At 40.1% G+C, this 13,614-nt stretch overlaps 1 protein-coding gene and 3 long non-coding RNA genes across 10 annotated transcripts in view; 1 reads left to right on the top strand and 3 right to left on the bottom strand.

Annotated features, from left to right (window-relative positions):
- CTNNA3 (catenin alpha 3) overlaps nt 1–13,614 on the top strand; it is a 549,510-nt gene that overhangs the window by 533,254 nt on the left and 2,642 nt on the right. The window lies entirely within an intron of this gene.
- Nucleotides 1–13,614, bottom strand: part of LOC115348102 — a 262,022-nt gene that overhangs the window by 5,852 nt on the left and 242,556 nt on the right. Inside the window, exons 1-3 of one of the 3 annotated variants that reach the window (XR_003925742.1) lie at nt 3,703–4,011; nt 2,564–3,222; nt 528–667 (exon numbers count right to left, since the gene is read on the bottom strand). The exons of 1 other annotated variant lie outside the window; for it this stretch is intronic. This is a non-coding gene — a long non-coding RNA (uncharacterized LOC115348102). Of the gene's footprint in view, nt 1–527; nt 668–2,563; nt 3,223–3,702; nt 4,012–13,614 lie in introns of those variants that run through there. One more of the 3 variants, XR_003925743.1, reaches the window with a different exon arrangement.
- On the bottom strand, nt 4,028–7,652 carry LOC115348103. The gene is made up of 3 exons (XR_003925744.2): nt 7,213–7,652; nt 6,261–6,399; nt 4,028–4,808 (listed from the first exon to the last, which is right to left on the bottom strand). It is a non-coding gene; the product is annotated as an uncharacterized LOC115348103 (long non-coding RNA).
- LOC115348104 overlaps nt 13,071–13,614 on the bottom strand; it is a 49,299-nt gene continuing 48,755 nt past the window's right edge. The window contains exon 4 of the long non-coding RNA XR_003925745.2: nt 13,071–13,483. This is a non-coding gene — a long non-coding RNA (uncharacterized LOC115348104). The remainder of the gene's footprint in view (nt 13,484–13,614) is intronic.

Below are 13,614 nucleotides of genomic sequence, written 5' to 3' on the forward strand. Positions count from 1 at the left end.
CCTACAGGTAAGTGATTTTGAATTGAATGTATACTTTCTGAAGCAAATACTTCTTTTCACTTGGGTTGTAAATGAATCAACTTTACCTTCATTATCTATTTGTTCTTTCTTTTTACAAGCAGTTCCATGAGCAGTGTGGGTTAATAAAGCCAAAAGTCACTGTTTCATGCCCTTTGTGATTGTCCTTTGCTGTCCTTGCTCTCAACTTCCCCATGTTGTCTTTAACCTACCCCCAATGGTCGCACACAGCAGAAATCCACATATCCCTCTGTGCTTAGATGCCTTGTTTCAGTACTTCATTCTCCCACTCACCTGCACATAAACTGTTTACATTGTTCTTAGAGTACTAGTGCTTTTTACCCCAACTTCTGTGCTTCTGATGTGCTCCCCTGATCGTGATAGATAGATAGATAGATAGATAGATAGATAGATAGGTAGATAGATAGATAGATAGAGCGAACACTGAATCTGCCATAAACCTGCCCCAAAGTCCACTACAGCTGTGCCACAAGCAGCTGGCCACCCACTTCAGAGCCAGCAAGAATTGGGCTGTCTCTTGTCTTCTCCTTTCTGGGACCTCTCGCCTGGGACTCTTTTTTCCTCTGTACAGTCTCTGATTTTGTGATCTGGTAGAGATTCATTATTTGTCTTTGGCATTCTTGTGGCTCTGTGAAATTTTGAAATCTGAGATTAGTTAACTAGTAAGTTAAAAAGTTACTGGAGGATTGACAAATGAACAAATGCACAACACAGATAAACATGATTCGCTTACAAAACTATTTAAAAGATACAGCATCTTGCACATCACAATGTGTATCTGATTTGAATTGTCCACTACTTTGGCAAATTTGGATTCACATGGATCCTTGACATGCAAAAATCTGCATACCGCCTGATGCATACAATGTGTAATTTTCCTGGTCCTGTTTCCATTACTGACTGCAACTGATTGGTGGACTTGCTGCAAGAAATTTTGGAAGCCTAGTTTGGTTCTTGCTCTTTTGTTTCTCCTGCTGTAATGATATTCATGTTGTTTTCTTTACCATTTTATTGTGCCACCCCTATGTCAACAGTGGGAAGTACATAATCCTGGTGCAAAAATTTTAATTCTAAAAATGAAAACCCAAACTCAACTTCATTCATAATCCCAGAGAAATGACTATAGATCTTAATCCTATTTCAAGGAATGAGGATGAGGACATATATTGTGTGCATCCAGAAACTCCAGTTCAGGAAAGCAATTACTTGTTCAAATAAATGCTTAACTCAGCCCCAGTTCAATAAACACACTTAAACAGGTGCTTAGCTTGGAGTCAGTGGAAATTAAGAACATGCTTAGAGTCCTGGACAGTTTTGGAAGTGTTTGTGGAGTTGAGGTGAGACACTGTAAATTCTGGTTGTTACTCTGTTAAAGCAATCTTGGAAAATGCTCCAACAGTGACTGTATTTTTTTTTAAATACGGGTGATACGGTTAGGCCTATAAAAGAGAGAAAAACTGTCAGCCAATGCTCCAAGAGATCTGCGCACTCAACCAAAGCCTTTAAAGTCAGTGTAGACATACCTGTTTGGTATTGGTGGTTATAAAAATTTTTTATAAAATTCAAAAAAAAAGTCTCACTGGTCTAAATGTCTGTTATTAGGAAGGGGAGGGCATTCATGATTGACTGTGCTCAACTGTCCCTTTTCAATTAAAATTGTGGTTATGTGAAAATGCAACTACAACATACTGTGATGGCTTTCCTATAAGGCTTGTCCTAATCTATATGTAAATGAACTATTTGTGTTTGACTTGCTTCAATTTTAGGAGAATATGGGAATTAAAAATACTTTGTATGGATAAAGTGATAAGCAGAGAGGGAGAGGAATTCAGTACTGAAACAAAATGGCTGATGATTGAATTGCTTTTTTTAAAAGCCGGAGCAAATTCTGGCTTTGAGAGTCCATGTGGGGGCTTAAGAATTTGGTCATGTAGGTTAGTGGCCTTGGAAAAAGTGACAAAACAAAGTTCTCCATAGGACAGCACAGAGGTTATCTATCTCCCTGCCACACACACTCACATGCAGACATACACAAGATCTGGGAGCATAGTAAGGAGAAAACTCTATAGAAAATATGTGGACAGAACATCTGTGCCCTGATTATCTGTCAAGTGTCTGCTCAGGCAGCTGAATTTCACTCTTCTAGCCAAAAGGGTTTTTTTATGGTTTATGCAACACTGCTAAATCTTCAGATTTTGTTCACATGAAATCAATAGCAAAGTTCTTTTTTCAAGGAGTCAGAACTGTAGCTGGAACAGGACTATATTCTCCCCAGTCCTGATCTTCTCTCATTTATCTATTATTTATGCTAATAAAGAATGAGAACCAGAAAAAGAAACATCAGGCATGATTAAGAAAAAAAGAGCACATGCCCATGCAGATAGTAAAGTTTTCATTATGTACTAAGTAAGAAACCCCATGACTCTCAGAGTATCTGAAACTGTATCCATCCTCTGGATAGTGAAGTTCTACAACAGGAAAAAGTGGATTAGAAAGGGCATAATTAGAAGGGAAATAATTGTACTTGCAGGTTGCTCCATTTTTTGCTTTCACTGTTTCGCTGCGATTTCTCTCTTCTGTACCCATGTACATACATGTCTGCTCAAGATTGAACTACCTGATTCGTGGTTATCCCTCAGCTGTCTGCTCCCTGCAGTTCCCCGACTCCCTCACGAGCTGTTATAGGTGTATGCAAACAGAAGAGCTGAGGAGGAAAGCCCCTCTCCTGTGAGAAATTACAGATTTCCACATTCAGATGGCTAGTATCAACTTCCACACTGGCAAGTCAACTTTGCTGTAGAAAGTGAGAATGATGGAGCAAAAGCTGGTGACAGACCATAAATCCACACATAAAAGCACTGTTGTATAGATATAAGATGGCACTTACATCCACCCCACACTTCCCTTTCTCTAACAATAAGAACTGTGCATAAGGATCTCAGATTTAAATTGGCCTTAAGGAATTTTAAATTTTTTTCTCCTTATAAGAAGAGTAGTGGTTCATGAAAAAAATCCTCTATTGAAGCCTAAATACCAAGTCAGAGGAAAGAACAGATGAATAAAGAGCAGAGGATATAGTCTTATTCTATCATGTATTTGTAGAACTGTAAAAGAAAGAACGGTCTTGTTGAAACAGAGCTAAGTCACAACATCTGTCTTACCAGTATCCTCTTCTGGATGAAGCTATGGAGGAGAAAGTAAAGTAGACATAAAATGGCATTACAGATTAACCTTGTATACTACTATGTAACAGTGGTCAGCAATGCCATGCTATAAGAGCACCTGTATCTCTGTTGACGGGAAAACGGATTCTCATCTACAGAAGCACGGTACCTAAGGAGGTGCTGGTGACTGCCAGCACAGTTCAGTTCAGGACTTACTGCCATGACAACAAAGAGCATTATGCATATGAAAAAGTCTGTTGTAATCCACAAACACAGCTCACAGTCATCCATTCACTGTATGACATTATCTGTTTCAGTTGTTTTTCATCTGTGGCCCCTGTGCCCTTGTCCTTGTCTTCCCTCTAACACTCCTCTGACAGCCTCCCCTGGAATGTTTCTTCCTCAATACCCCTGCCATATCATTAGTGGAGGTTAAATAGGCCATTTTGCCTGGGGCAGTTGGCATGGTTCCGGAGTATCCAGCTGATGGTCCTCCCACCTGCTCTCCTCAATTAGTGGCTTTTTGACTTCAGGCCGTATAATCTTGTAGTCTCTTACTGCAGTTCGGTGGACACCTGCCTTTCTCACTGCCCTTCCTGAGCTCCAGTACCTTCACTCCAGCCAGTGGCGCAGCAATGCTCAGAGCCCCAGTTATAGTGGTTGTAAAGGGTCATGAACAGAAAAAGAGAGGGAGAGGTGTGACTTATTGGCTTCTAATTCTTCATTCACTGTGGGTTTGGTTTTTTAATTCCTGAAAAATTTCCTTGATGAGTATTTTGTCTTTCTTGCTCCCATAAAATACTTAAATTTTTAAATAATGCAGGTAGCGTTGCCAGTTTGTAAGCTGCACAAGTAAAAATGGTGAGGATTCAGTAAGTCTTCACTAGGTGTGATTAAACAGGAAATGGACAATAAATTTGTGCCTCTTCAGGCACAATATAATGGGGTAACATTTGCAGTATGCAGTTTGACAGTAATTGCATTCATTTATGTAGATAATCTGATAATTCATTTACAAGTACTGCACAATGATAGGCTTGCACATTGCCAGCTTGCTTTTTTCCCCAACAGTGGCTTTAAATAAAGACAATTTGTATTGCAGGGTAGAAAATTAACATATCCTATATGCAAGCATCGTGCTCTCTGACTTCTGCCAGGCGATTCTGTTTTGTGCTATTTGTAGTCATTATCTTCTTGTATTTCATTTCATATTGGCAAGGGAGACAAAGGTTTTTGGCCTTAAAAAAGAAACAGAAATCTGGAAGAGAGAGTTCTCAGAATTTGATAAAAAGCATCGAAAAGATCTCCCAGGTTAGCCAGCCTTACCTGTGCATTAGAGGCTGTTTCACTCTATTTTTCCTGCAAATGTCTCATTTGATTTATCTTTGATTCTTCCTGTTGGTATCTCAAGAACCAGACTTAAACAGTGACATAAGTCCACTTTTGTGCCAAATGTTGGTGCTTTACTACTTCTAACTTCATGCTTCAAGGCTGGATTTAAACGTCTGTTGCACTTACCGAGTTACCGATGATTTCCCACACCAGTTAAATCAAAAGTTGCCTGGACAATATTGCTAAGACTGTGTTTCAGCTGTGAAGGCTATACTGCAGGTAAACACACATGGAGTCAAAGCTATAAGCTAGCATGTAGAAGAATACAAGGTAGGGTATCTGTAGCTGCCACCAGGCTTTTGGCTGACACAGTCCCAATCCTTGGATGACCATACCCCAGGAAAACCGTGTCTCAGCCAGCATGCAAGTACTGTGGCAGCCGGCAAGCTGGTCAACACCTTTGTTGGAGTTGGAGGTTTTCAGTTACTGCTAGAGAAGAGCCACACAGCAAGAGCTGGCATTTTGCTGAACTCCGTAAGAGCTGCTGCTGGGGCAGGGGAGGAGATGGGGAGCAGTGCATTTCAGTTCCTTTTAGGATTTCTGTTTGGGTTTGCTTTTTCCTCCTAAAAGAGAAGGGAAGATGGGCAGAATGGCTTCCTAGCTGCAGCTCCTGTAGGACTGAAGAATGGGAACAAAGGGCTAAGCAGCAAGTTGGCAATCATATTGAAATATTGGCCACTGTCACAGCCCACTTGATTTATTATAGGTAGACAGTTTGTTCCACTGACTTCAGTACCGCTGTCCTGCTTTTACTGCTGTGCGACCTTCAGTGAAAAAATTTCTCTTTTGCCTTGCTTTCAGTCCGTAGCTGCTGTTCTGACAAAGGTGATGCCTGCGTGTGCCACAGGCACAGCTACTGCTCCTTGTTCAGACAGTTTGTTTCACTTGCTGGTATTTCTTCATGTCATTGGGAACTTGTAGTTCAGTTTGTTTGAACTAATACTGGAAGGCTACTTGTAGGGCCTTATACTATGCATAAAATGACTTCTTATATTGGTATTTGATTCTGAAAATACTAAACAGCTAATTTTCTGAAAGTTGACGTTAACCCCTAAGAGCTGGTATATTATTTTAAAATATTCTTTTACTGAGAGTTGACAGAGATGTTTCACTGTTGTTTGGTTTTTTAATGCAATAACGCTACATCTTTCACTGCTTTTGTCTAGTGTATGCCAGTAGGTGTGTGTATATAGAACTCCTGCCCTTTGGAAGCAAAGCAAGGGATGTTTTTTCCTGTTAATTACTTACAGACAGCTCTGTTGCTATTGCTTTCTAAACTGCATCTACCAGGAAAAACTTAATTTAAAGCAGCAAGAAGTATTACTGGTAATGTACACTACAAGACACTTACCTTTTCCTAATAATAATTACTTTGCTAATTAGTAAAATCAGGATGTATTTTATAGTTCTTCGCATGTAAAAGATTATTGCAACGAGTGCTCTGTTTCTTCACAAACTAAAGCAGCTGATGGAACAGCAAGGAAAGGATATGTATTAAACCATCATTCTCTTCTTCTCAAGGACCTGTTTTTTATAAAATAGTTTCCTTTTCTTAAAACCTTCGTGCAAGTGAAAGCAGCAGGACTTGGGAGGGACTGAGCTAACCGCCTGTCTAAGCATATGTTCCATTATGGTGTTTCAGGGAAACGGTTTTACAGTACTTACGTAAGTTGTTTATCATTTCACTTGGACGCAGGGCCTGGTCTAATTACAGGACTTAATTTCAGGTCTTTGAATCCTATACAGCCTGAGGCAGATCCTGGTAATGGTTGGTTATTTAGTTCATTAGATTCAATTTCCCCACCTGAAAAATAGGTAAAATGCAGAACAAGCCCTAGATACCCTTGAGGTGTCTAATGTAATTACTAGATAGACAGGCAGAGATAGATAACCAACAGAATAGCCACATTTTTAGGAAAACTCAGCTCACTGAAAAGAAACACCCCCAGATTACTTGCCCAAACGGTGAAGCAGATTTCCTGAGGCCAGTTCCACAAATTGGGATGAAATCTCTCCGATATCCCACAGGGAGGAGAGCATGGCAAAGCAGGGATGAGCAAAACGCTGAAGTTTCCAGTAATGGGAAAAAAGAATCGCAATGGCACGTCTCCCTTTGGCTTATTTTATATATAACCTGTACTGGGATTGAATCCATGACAGGTTTTATGGATCATCTGGCAATTATATGAAGAAACATGGTAGTTAATGAAGTGCTTCCATCTCTTGAACATTTTCCTGTGCTTTCTTGAACACCCATCTTCTGGTCTCACTGTTACAATAAGATCTCCATTTTCATTAAAATGAAATTGTTGGTGGAGAAGAAACTGCAGAAATGTAAACAACATCCTTGGCTCAGAAAACAAGGCAAGTAACTAGTGATAAAATCCTGGCCCAGGCCAAGGAAAACTCCAATGTCTTTAACAGTCAGGATTTCACTCTTAATAATTTACCTGTTTGGATTGTTCTGCTACTTCTAATCTTAAGGGATTAAATCACTTTATTTTTTATAGCAACCTTAGTGAAAGAACCCTAAAATAATTCACAACAGCAAATTGTTACACATAGTAAAAAAGTGGGGAAAAAAATGAAAAGCACAATGTGATTAAGTATTCCTTACCTTAAATGCAGCACTACTTAGAAGCTCACTACTCTTCATAGAAACATAGAATTCATCTTATTTTCAGAAGTAGTTGTCAAAGAAATAAAAATTCAGTCTTAGTCTTTCGGTATACCATAACAAAGAAAACTTGCTTCTAGGAATGTATTTAAACCTAGCGGTTCAATTGAGATTAATTTTTAATACCTGACCTTGTTTCCAAAAGAATTTTAAGTTCAGACTTCAAACACTGATTAAAGAACTGTGCGTTTGATATTCAGTTCTTAGTTTTCACCTGTATGAAAAATGAAAGTCTGGTTGAACTGTAAATAGGACTTGGGAGATTGTAAACAGCCAATTGATAAATCTGTGCTCAAATAGTAAAACCTCAGTTCCCTGCAAAAAAATCTATGCTCACAGCAGACCAATCAAGAGTAACACAACTGGGGTTCTAGCAGACTGGCACGTTATGTATCAAGAAGTGTTTTGCGAGTATTGTTTTGCGTAGTCTCTTGTACAGCTTTATTCCAGAGGGCAGTTGTCTGCTACTTCTTTACGTCAGACAGACAGTGTCTGCAGATCTATGCAAAGAATGTGAGCAGGAGACTGACTTCACGTGCTTTGAGAATAAGGAAATTCTGTATTTGATTAACTGCTACAGAAACAACTCGTACTGACACATGACAAGGCAAGCATTCCTAGTACACTGAACAGAAAATACTTTGACAGAGAAAGAGCTTCTTCAAATTCTAACTTATAATTCTCTTAATCATTCTAAATAGTAAGCAAAAATAACAGACCATATCAGTTATTACATTGTTAAATTCCTTATAGTAATGGATTGCTACTACTGCCAAGACATGAGGTTATTTTACAAAAATGTGAAAAATACAATGCATGTAAACAAATTGAAAATGAAGTTTCAAAATTCAGTTTTTTCTGAACTCCCTTCAGCTTTGTTATTCAATGGAGAGATTGCTTACTTGCACACAGGACTCATTACAGAACAGGAATGGAAGCGCTGGAGACGAGAGAGTCGATTTGAGCATAAGTGCTGCCAGTCTGGTTTTTGGTGGAGGAGGGATTTGGGTGATTGTTTTTTTAATTACTGTCTTCAGGTCTCTATCTTCTGTGTTTCACCACAATGTGAAGTTAGAGTGGTTATAGAATCATTCTGTATTCCTTTTGCAATGGAAACAAAGTACTAACGCTCATAGGACAGATGACCTATTTAAACGAATAAAGGTATGGCAAGGGATGCTTTTCCTAAATCCTTTAATGAATTACTGTCTTGACTGATGCAGTCAGACCTGTGAAATGTGGAGCCTGGAACGTTGTGTCTCCATGGAAAGTGCCAAAAGAGGAAAAGTGGGAGTCAAGCAAAAATAAACAGCTTTTAGTTTGGGGTTGGTTGGTTGGTTTGTTTTGCTAGTGAATCTTTATGTACCACTTGCTACACACTGAAGAGTTTGCAGCTACATCTCTCTAAATGAAATGAACTTAAATGCTCAATGAATATTTTACCAATCTTTCATTTATGCCAAGTTTCATTTCATCAGTTTTCCTAGATATAAGACCTTGAAGAGCCTGCTGAATATCTGAGATAAAAGCATCCAAGTGAAGCAGTCCTTGAGTACATTAGATTTATAGAAGAACAATAGATTTACACCAAACTCTGTAATGTTACTGGCATCGAAGTATAAAAAGAGCTGCTCTCTGGAGACAAAAGATTAAATGTATGGCCTGATTCTTACCATCTGTAAGATGTCCAAAAACATCTTCTAAAATGTTCTCCAAAATTTTGAACGCAGTTAAGAAATACACCCCACCCCCCCAATAACCACATTTTCTGTATAGAAGTAAGACTAGTGTGAGATGCATCCAGAAAACTGAGGGGGAACGTGAACACTGAGGCACTGCAAATAACACGAGTAGCCTAAAGGGCAGCATTAAGTCTCCCTGTATTTCATTGCCTATGCAGAGATGCCAAGAGCAAAGTAAAACTAATGGTGATTGCTGCCTGTCCTGACATACACCACCCACCCCCACCACCGCCCCCCCCCGCCACTATGGTACCTGCAGCAAAACCCCTAATTTGAAGAGCCTTAGTGGTAGACAGATCGTCTGCTTTTCAGCAGGGAGGCACACGGCCAGCTTTTTTTTTTTTTTTTTTAGGTATCTTTCTGCAAGCCTGTCGTTTGTATCTCAGGGCATCTTTTGTAGAGCTTAAATAATATGGCAGAGGTTCAGTTCCTCTGGCATGGCAAGGGGGCAGTGGTATTCAGCCACAGCAGTTTGGTACAGGTGTACAATTGGGTTTATAATTCAGTCTTCAGATTTTTAGCATTTAAAACGCCAGAGTTGATAGGTGTCCCCTCCCCAGATCTCATGTCAAACTATGAGGCTAACAGCCACATACTGGTTTGTAATTGCAAACCATCTCATCAAAATTAGAGACCCATGAAGTTTATTTTATTATTTGTTTATAGTAGATATATATGATTATAGTTTAAGAAATAAAAACACAGTTTTCTTGATCACAGTGGTGTGGTGAAGGAGCTGTGGACTGTTCCACAGCCACAGACAGCCTTTCTGTGAAAGGAGCTACAGATGCCAGAATGAGGTGATAACTAACCGTTACGTTTCCCAGGAGAGGAAAGGCAAGTTATAACGGTCTCCTAAAAGGATTCCGCTTCATTATCCGTATTTCACAGTATAAACCAGAGTCACAATAAAAACTTGATGAAGTTTTGGACAACCTTTATCCTGCCTGGATGCTGCTACCAATTTCTTCTAGAAGCTTTTTCCCTTCCATGTGAACAGATTTTTATTTTTTTTTTTGTCCCCACTCCTGGAGCAGCACTGACTAGACCTGCCACTGACACCCCAGCCCAGCTTGCTGCCCAGCCTGCCATCTTCCTAGTGTGGCTCTAACTCCAGGCAACCTTAAAAAAGTGGAAGGATTACAGACACTGAAGTCACCAAGAAACTTCAGGGAAAAAAAAACCCTGCCCCTTAAGCCCATACACCTGCCATAGAACCAAAACTATCTTCTCTTTTCCCCCCTCTGGCCCACAGCAGCTTCATAGTGGTGTTACTACACAGCCAGTGCTAGAAAAGTGAGTGTGTATGATGCCACCAGTATTGACCATTGAGGAGGGTGTGTGTACGTGTGAAGGTTATTCAAAGCTCTTAAGAAGCTGTTGGGATCATGGTGATGTCAGCTGTTCCAGAAAACAACAGATAATTAAAATTTTGTGTGTGTACGTGTATCTGTGTATAATTAATCCTCTGGTTAGCATGAAAGAAAACAGGTCATGGGAAACTTTTGTCTTTCTCTCCTCAGTCCTTCTGACCAAGTAATACATATTGTGACGCCGAGTATTCAGCAGTTTGAAATTTGGACAGGATCTCAGTTCATTTGCCAGCGAGCTAATGCTACACCACTAGTCGGCCTCCCTAGGAAAAGGGATATACTGGGACTGACGACCTATCAGGAGTGTAATGACAAGGCCTCTGAGCAGAACACGTTACTGATAGCCTGGAAGTTTATAAAATGTTTGGTTTAAAAGCAGCATTGGAAATAAGCTTTAGGCTTGGAGGTCACCACATGCTTTGAATTTCATGTCAAATGGTTGTATCACAAAAACTATGTTGTACTGCTTAACCTAGCAGAGTGCCTCGGCAGCCTGCTGCCCTAAAGTTCAGTTTATAAATCACAGGCCCAAATTCCTTGCTGCAGCAAGTAATGAACTTTAGAAGCCTTTACTTTTAGAGGGAAATTTTACACTTTTTCTTGGGAGTGTAGAGATAATTTCAGTTTGCTATCAGACATATGTGTGCATTCAACCAGGCCTCTAAGTATTTTAACTTGGGGGCGGGGCGAGGGGGGTAGAATTAGTAAGGGGTTTTTTTGGCACTTCTGGAGAGAAGCAGTAGACGTGATATTAACTGGAGGCTTTTTCTGCCAGTTCAGGGGCATTTCCAAATCGCAACTAAATCCAGCCCACTGGCTGCATTTTTATTATTGCCTTATTTGCATTTCTGTGTATGTGTATCAAATGTGCACAATCAACTTGAACACTCAGTAACACTCCTCACCTGATCTTCATTTGACCTGGCAAAGGGGAAAAGACCTTGAACCTTTCCTAATGGCTCAGTTTGCAAATCTGCATGTTGCAAAAGACTGTGCAGTTAGGCTGGATGACAAAGTGCAAGATCATTCTCCCACTAAAACCGATGGCCTTTTTAGAGAACTGACTTCATTGCTTTTACAGAAGTGTTTCAACAAAGAGGATGTTTAGAAGCTGAAATGTAGTCTCTCCAGTTATATGGAGTAATTCTACTATTTTTACATCCAAACCATAGTGGGCTTTCCTAGTGTTGACATATATGCAAGTGACAAATATTGCTGAACAATGTGCTTGGAGCATGGAAGTGTGTACGCGCACACACATACTCTCTAGAAAGTAGACTGTCTTGCATTTGAAGTTTATATATTGTCCTAAAAGCAGTGTTATTCTCATCCTGGCACACTGATGTAAATTCAGCTTTTAACACTCCTCTTCCCTGTTAGGGGAGGATGTCATAAGGCAGCAGGCGGCTCAGGTACAATTTATTTATTTAAATAATACTTATAACAAAAAGTATTTTAAAGAAATAGTAACTGTAAGTTTTAAATACTAAATAATATTCAAATAATAAATATGTAAAATAGAGCTTTCTTGAAGGTATTCAGACTGGAGATTCCTCTCCAAATTGAAATTGTCAGCCTTGTAATTAAATAGGAGTGTGGTGTCATCTCTCCAGATAAAAAGCTACTCATTTAGGTCACTGAGGTGATTTATGCCCAATATTTGTCCCTAGCAGTTCTTTGGTGCACTGTTACCACAGCAAAGATCCCTGAAGTTACCCTGAATAATAATACCTGAAGGCAGCCTTTATTTCAAGCAAATAAATCCAAAAGAAATCTAATGGTACAAAAAGCAGTGTGCTCAAAATGAAATATGGCATCACTCAGCTGTTAACCGACCCTGTCAAAAAAAAAGTTTCCCATATGACCAAAAATAAAACCATAAACATTTCACCTAAAATGGGATAATTTTTTTCCTGTTTGACTGCACTGGATGTGTGGTGATACCTTCTGAAGTGCCTGGGATGGCATACAATGCCTAACATTACCCACAGCTGTAGCAAATGTACACAGAGCAATTCTCTGCTCTTGGATTTTAAGACCACAAGACATGGAAGGACACCTCCCCCCCCCCAGCCACCAGTTCCTCCCCTTTTGTGTGTTTGTTGTCCCTATTACTTCTGAAAGGATGAGCCCAAGCCTTATCAGTCTGTGTTTTGAGAACACAAGAAAAAAGAAAAAAAAAAACCCACACTTTTTCTCATTTCCAAGGGCTGAAGTAATACTGATGGCCAATTACAGGCATCACTTCTTTTGCCAGTGTTGGCCTCCTGTCAAATACTTGCGCTTCTTCTTGCTTTTGTCAAGCCACAGCCTCTGAGATCATAGCTCTCCCCATCAGAGTAGTAACTCTGTTCTGCAAACAGTCTGCTTGAAATCTCTTTCTGGAGCACATCACTGGACCACACTGGTGCCTGCAGTTTGAGATTAAGATTCACTGGGGAGGGTTAACACAGAATAAAACGCCTCTACTCAATACACATCAGAGGATCATTTTTGCCATTTGCACAGTGCAACTAGCCTCTAGCTAGGCTGCCCAAGTCCTTGGGGCTGAGGAGGTGGCTAAGCCAGCGAAGCGTCCCCAGCGCTCTCTGCTTTCAGCCCACAGACACTGTGCAGCCCGCAGGCCTCCAAGGTATGAAGGGAGCAGCACAATCACTGAATTTGCTTGTATTGCACTACAGAGCAGTACGGCAGAGCCTACTCCCTTGTTAAAGCTGTCATTTTTGTTCCAGCTAGCAGATTTTCAGTTAGAATTAAATGCACTATTTCCTATTTCCATCCGTATTGATGGAAAAATGCCTTTGCTTTAACGCTTGTATACCTATGTAGTATCCTGTTGAAGATGGTAGTAGGTGATAGGGATTAGTTTGTTACGCAGTCTGCCTTTGGTTGGCACTCCTTAAGCAGTTTGAGAGGCCACACAGTCACTGCAATTTCTGTGTGCTATCCCACTCAATTACCCTTAAAAATCTTAGCCACTGAGACTAGGTTCAGCAGCTCTGACGAAGCCAGCTACTTCACAGTATCCCAGCGTTGCTCAGAAGCGGGTGTGGGAGCCTGGAATTCGACAGGAGCAGCTGGAGAATTTGCCTAGTGCTGATACAAAGGAAGTAACAGGTCACATTTTCATAGCTCTTCTTTGAGTTGGTTTCATTAACCATGAGTAGTAATTGCAATGAGATGCTGCAGACAAGCATAATGAATTCACGTTTTAAAAAAAGAAGACA

This window comes from Aquila chrysaetos, chromosome 11, assembly GCF_900496995.4.
Source record: "Aquila chrysaetos chrysaetos chromosome 11, bAquChr1.4, whole genome shotgun sequence".
Classification (NCBI taxonomy): domain Eukaryota; kingdom Metazoa; phylum Chordata; class Aves; order Accipitriformes; family Accipitridae; genus Aquila; species Aquila chrysaetos.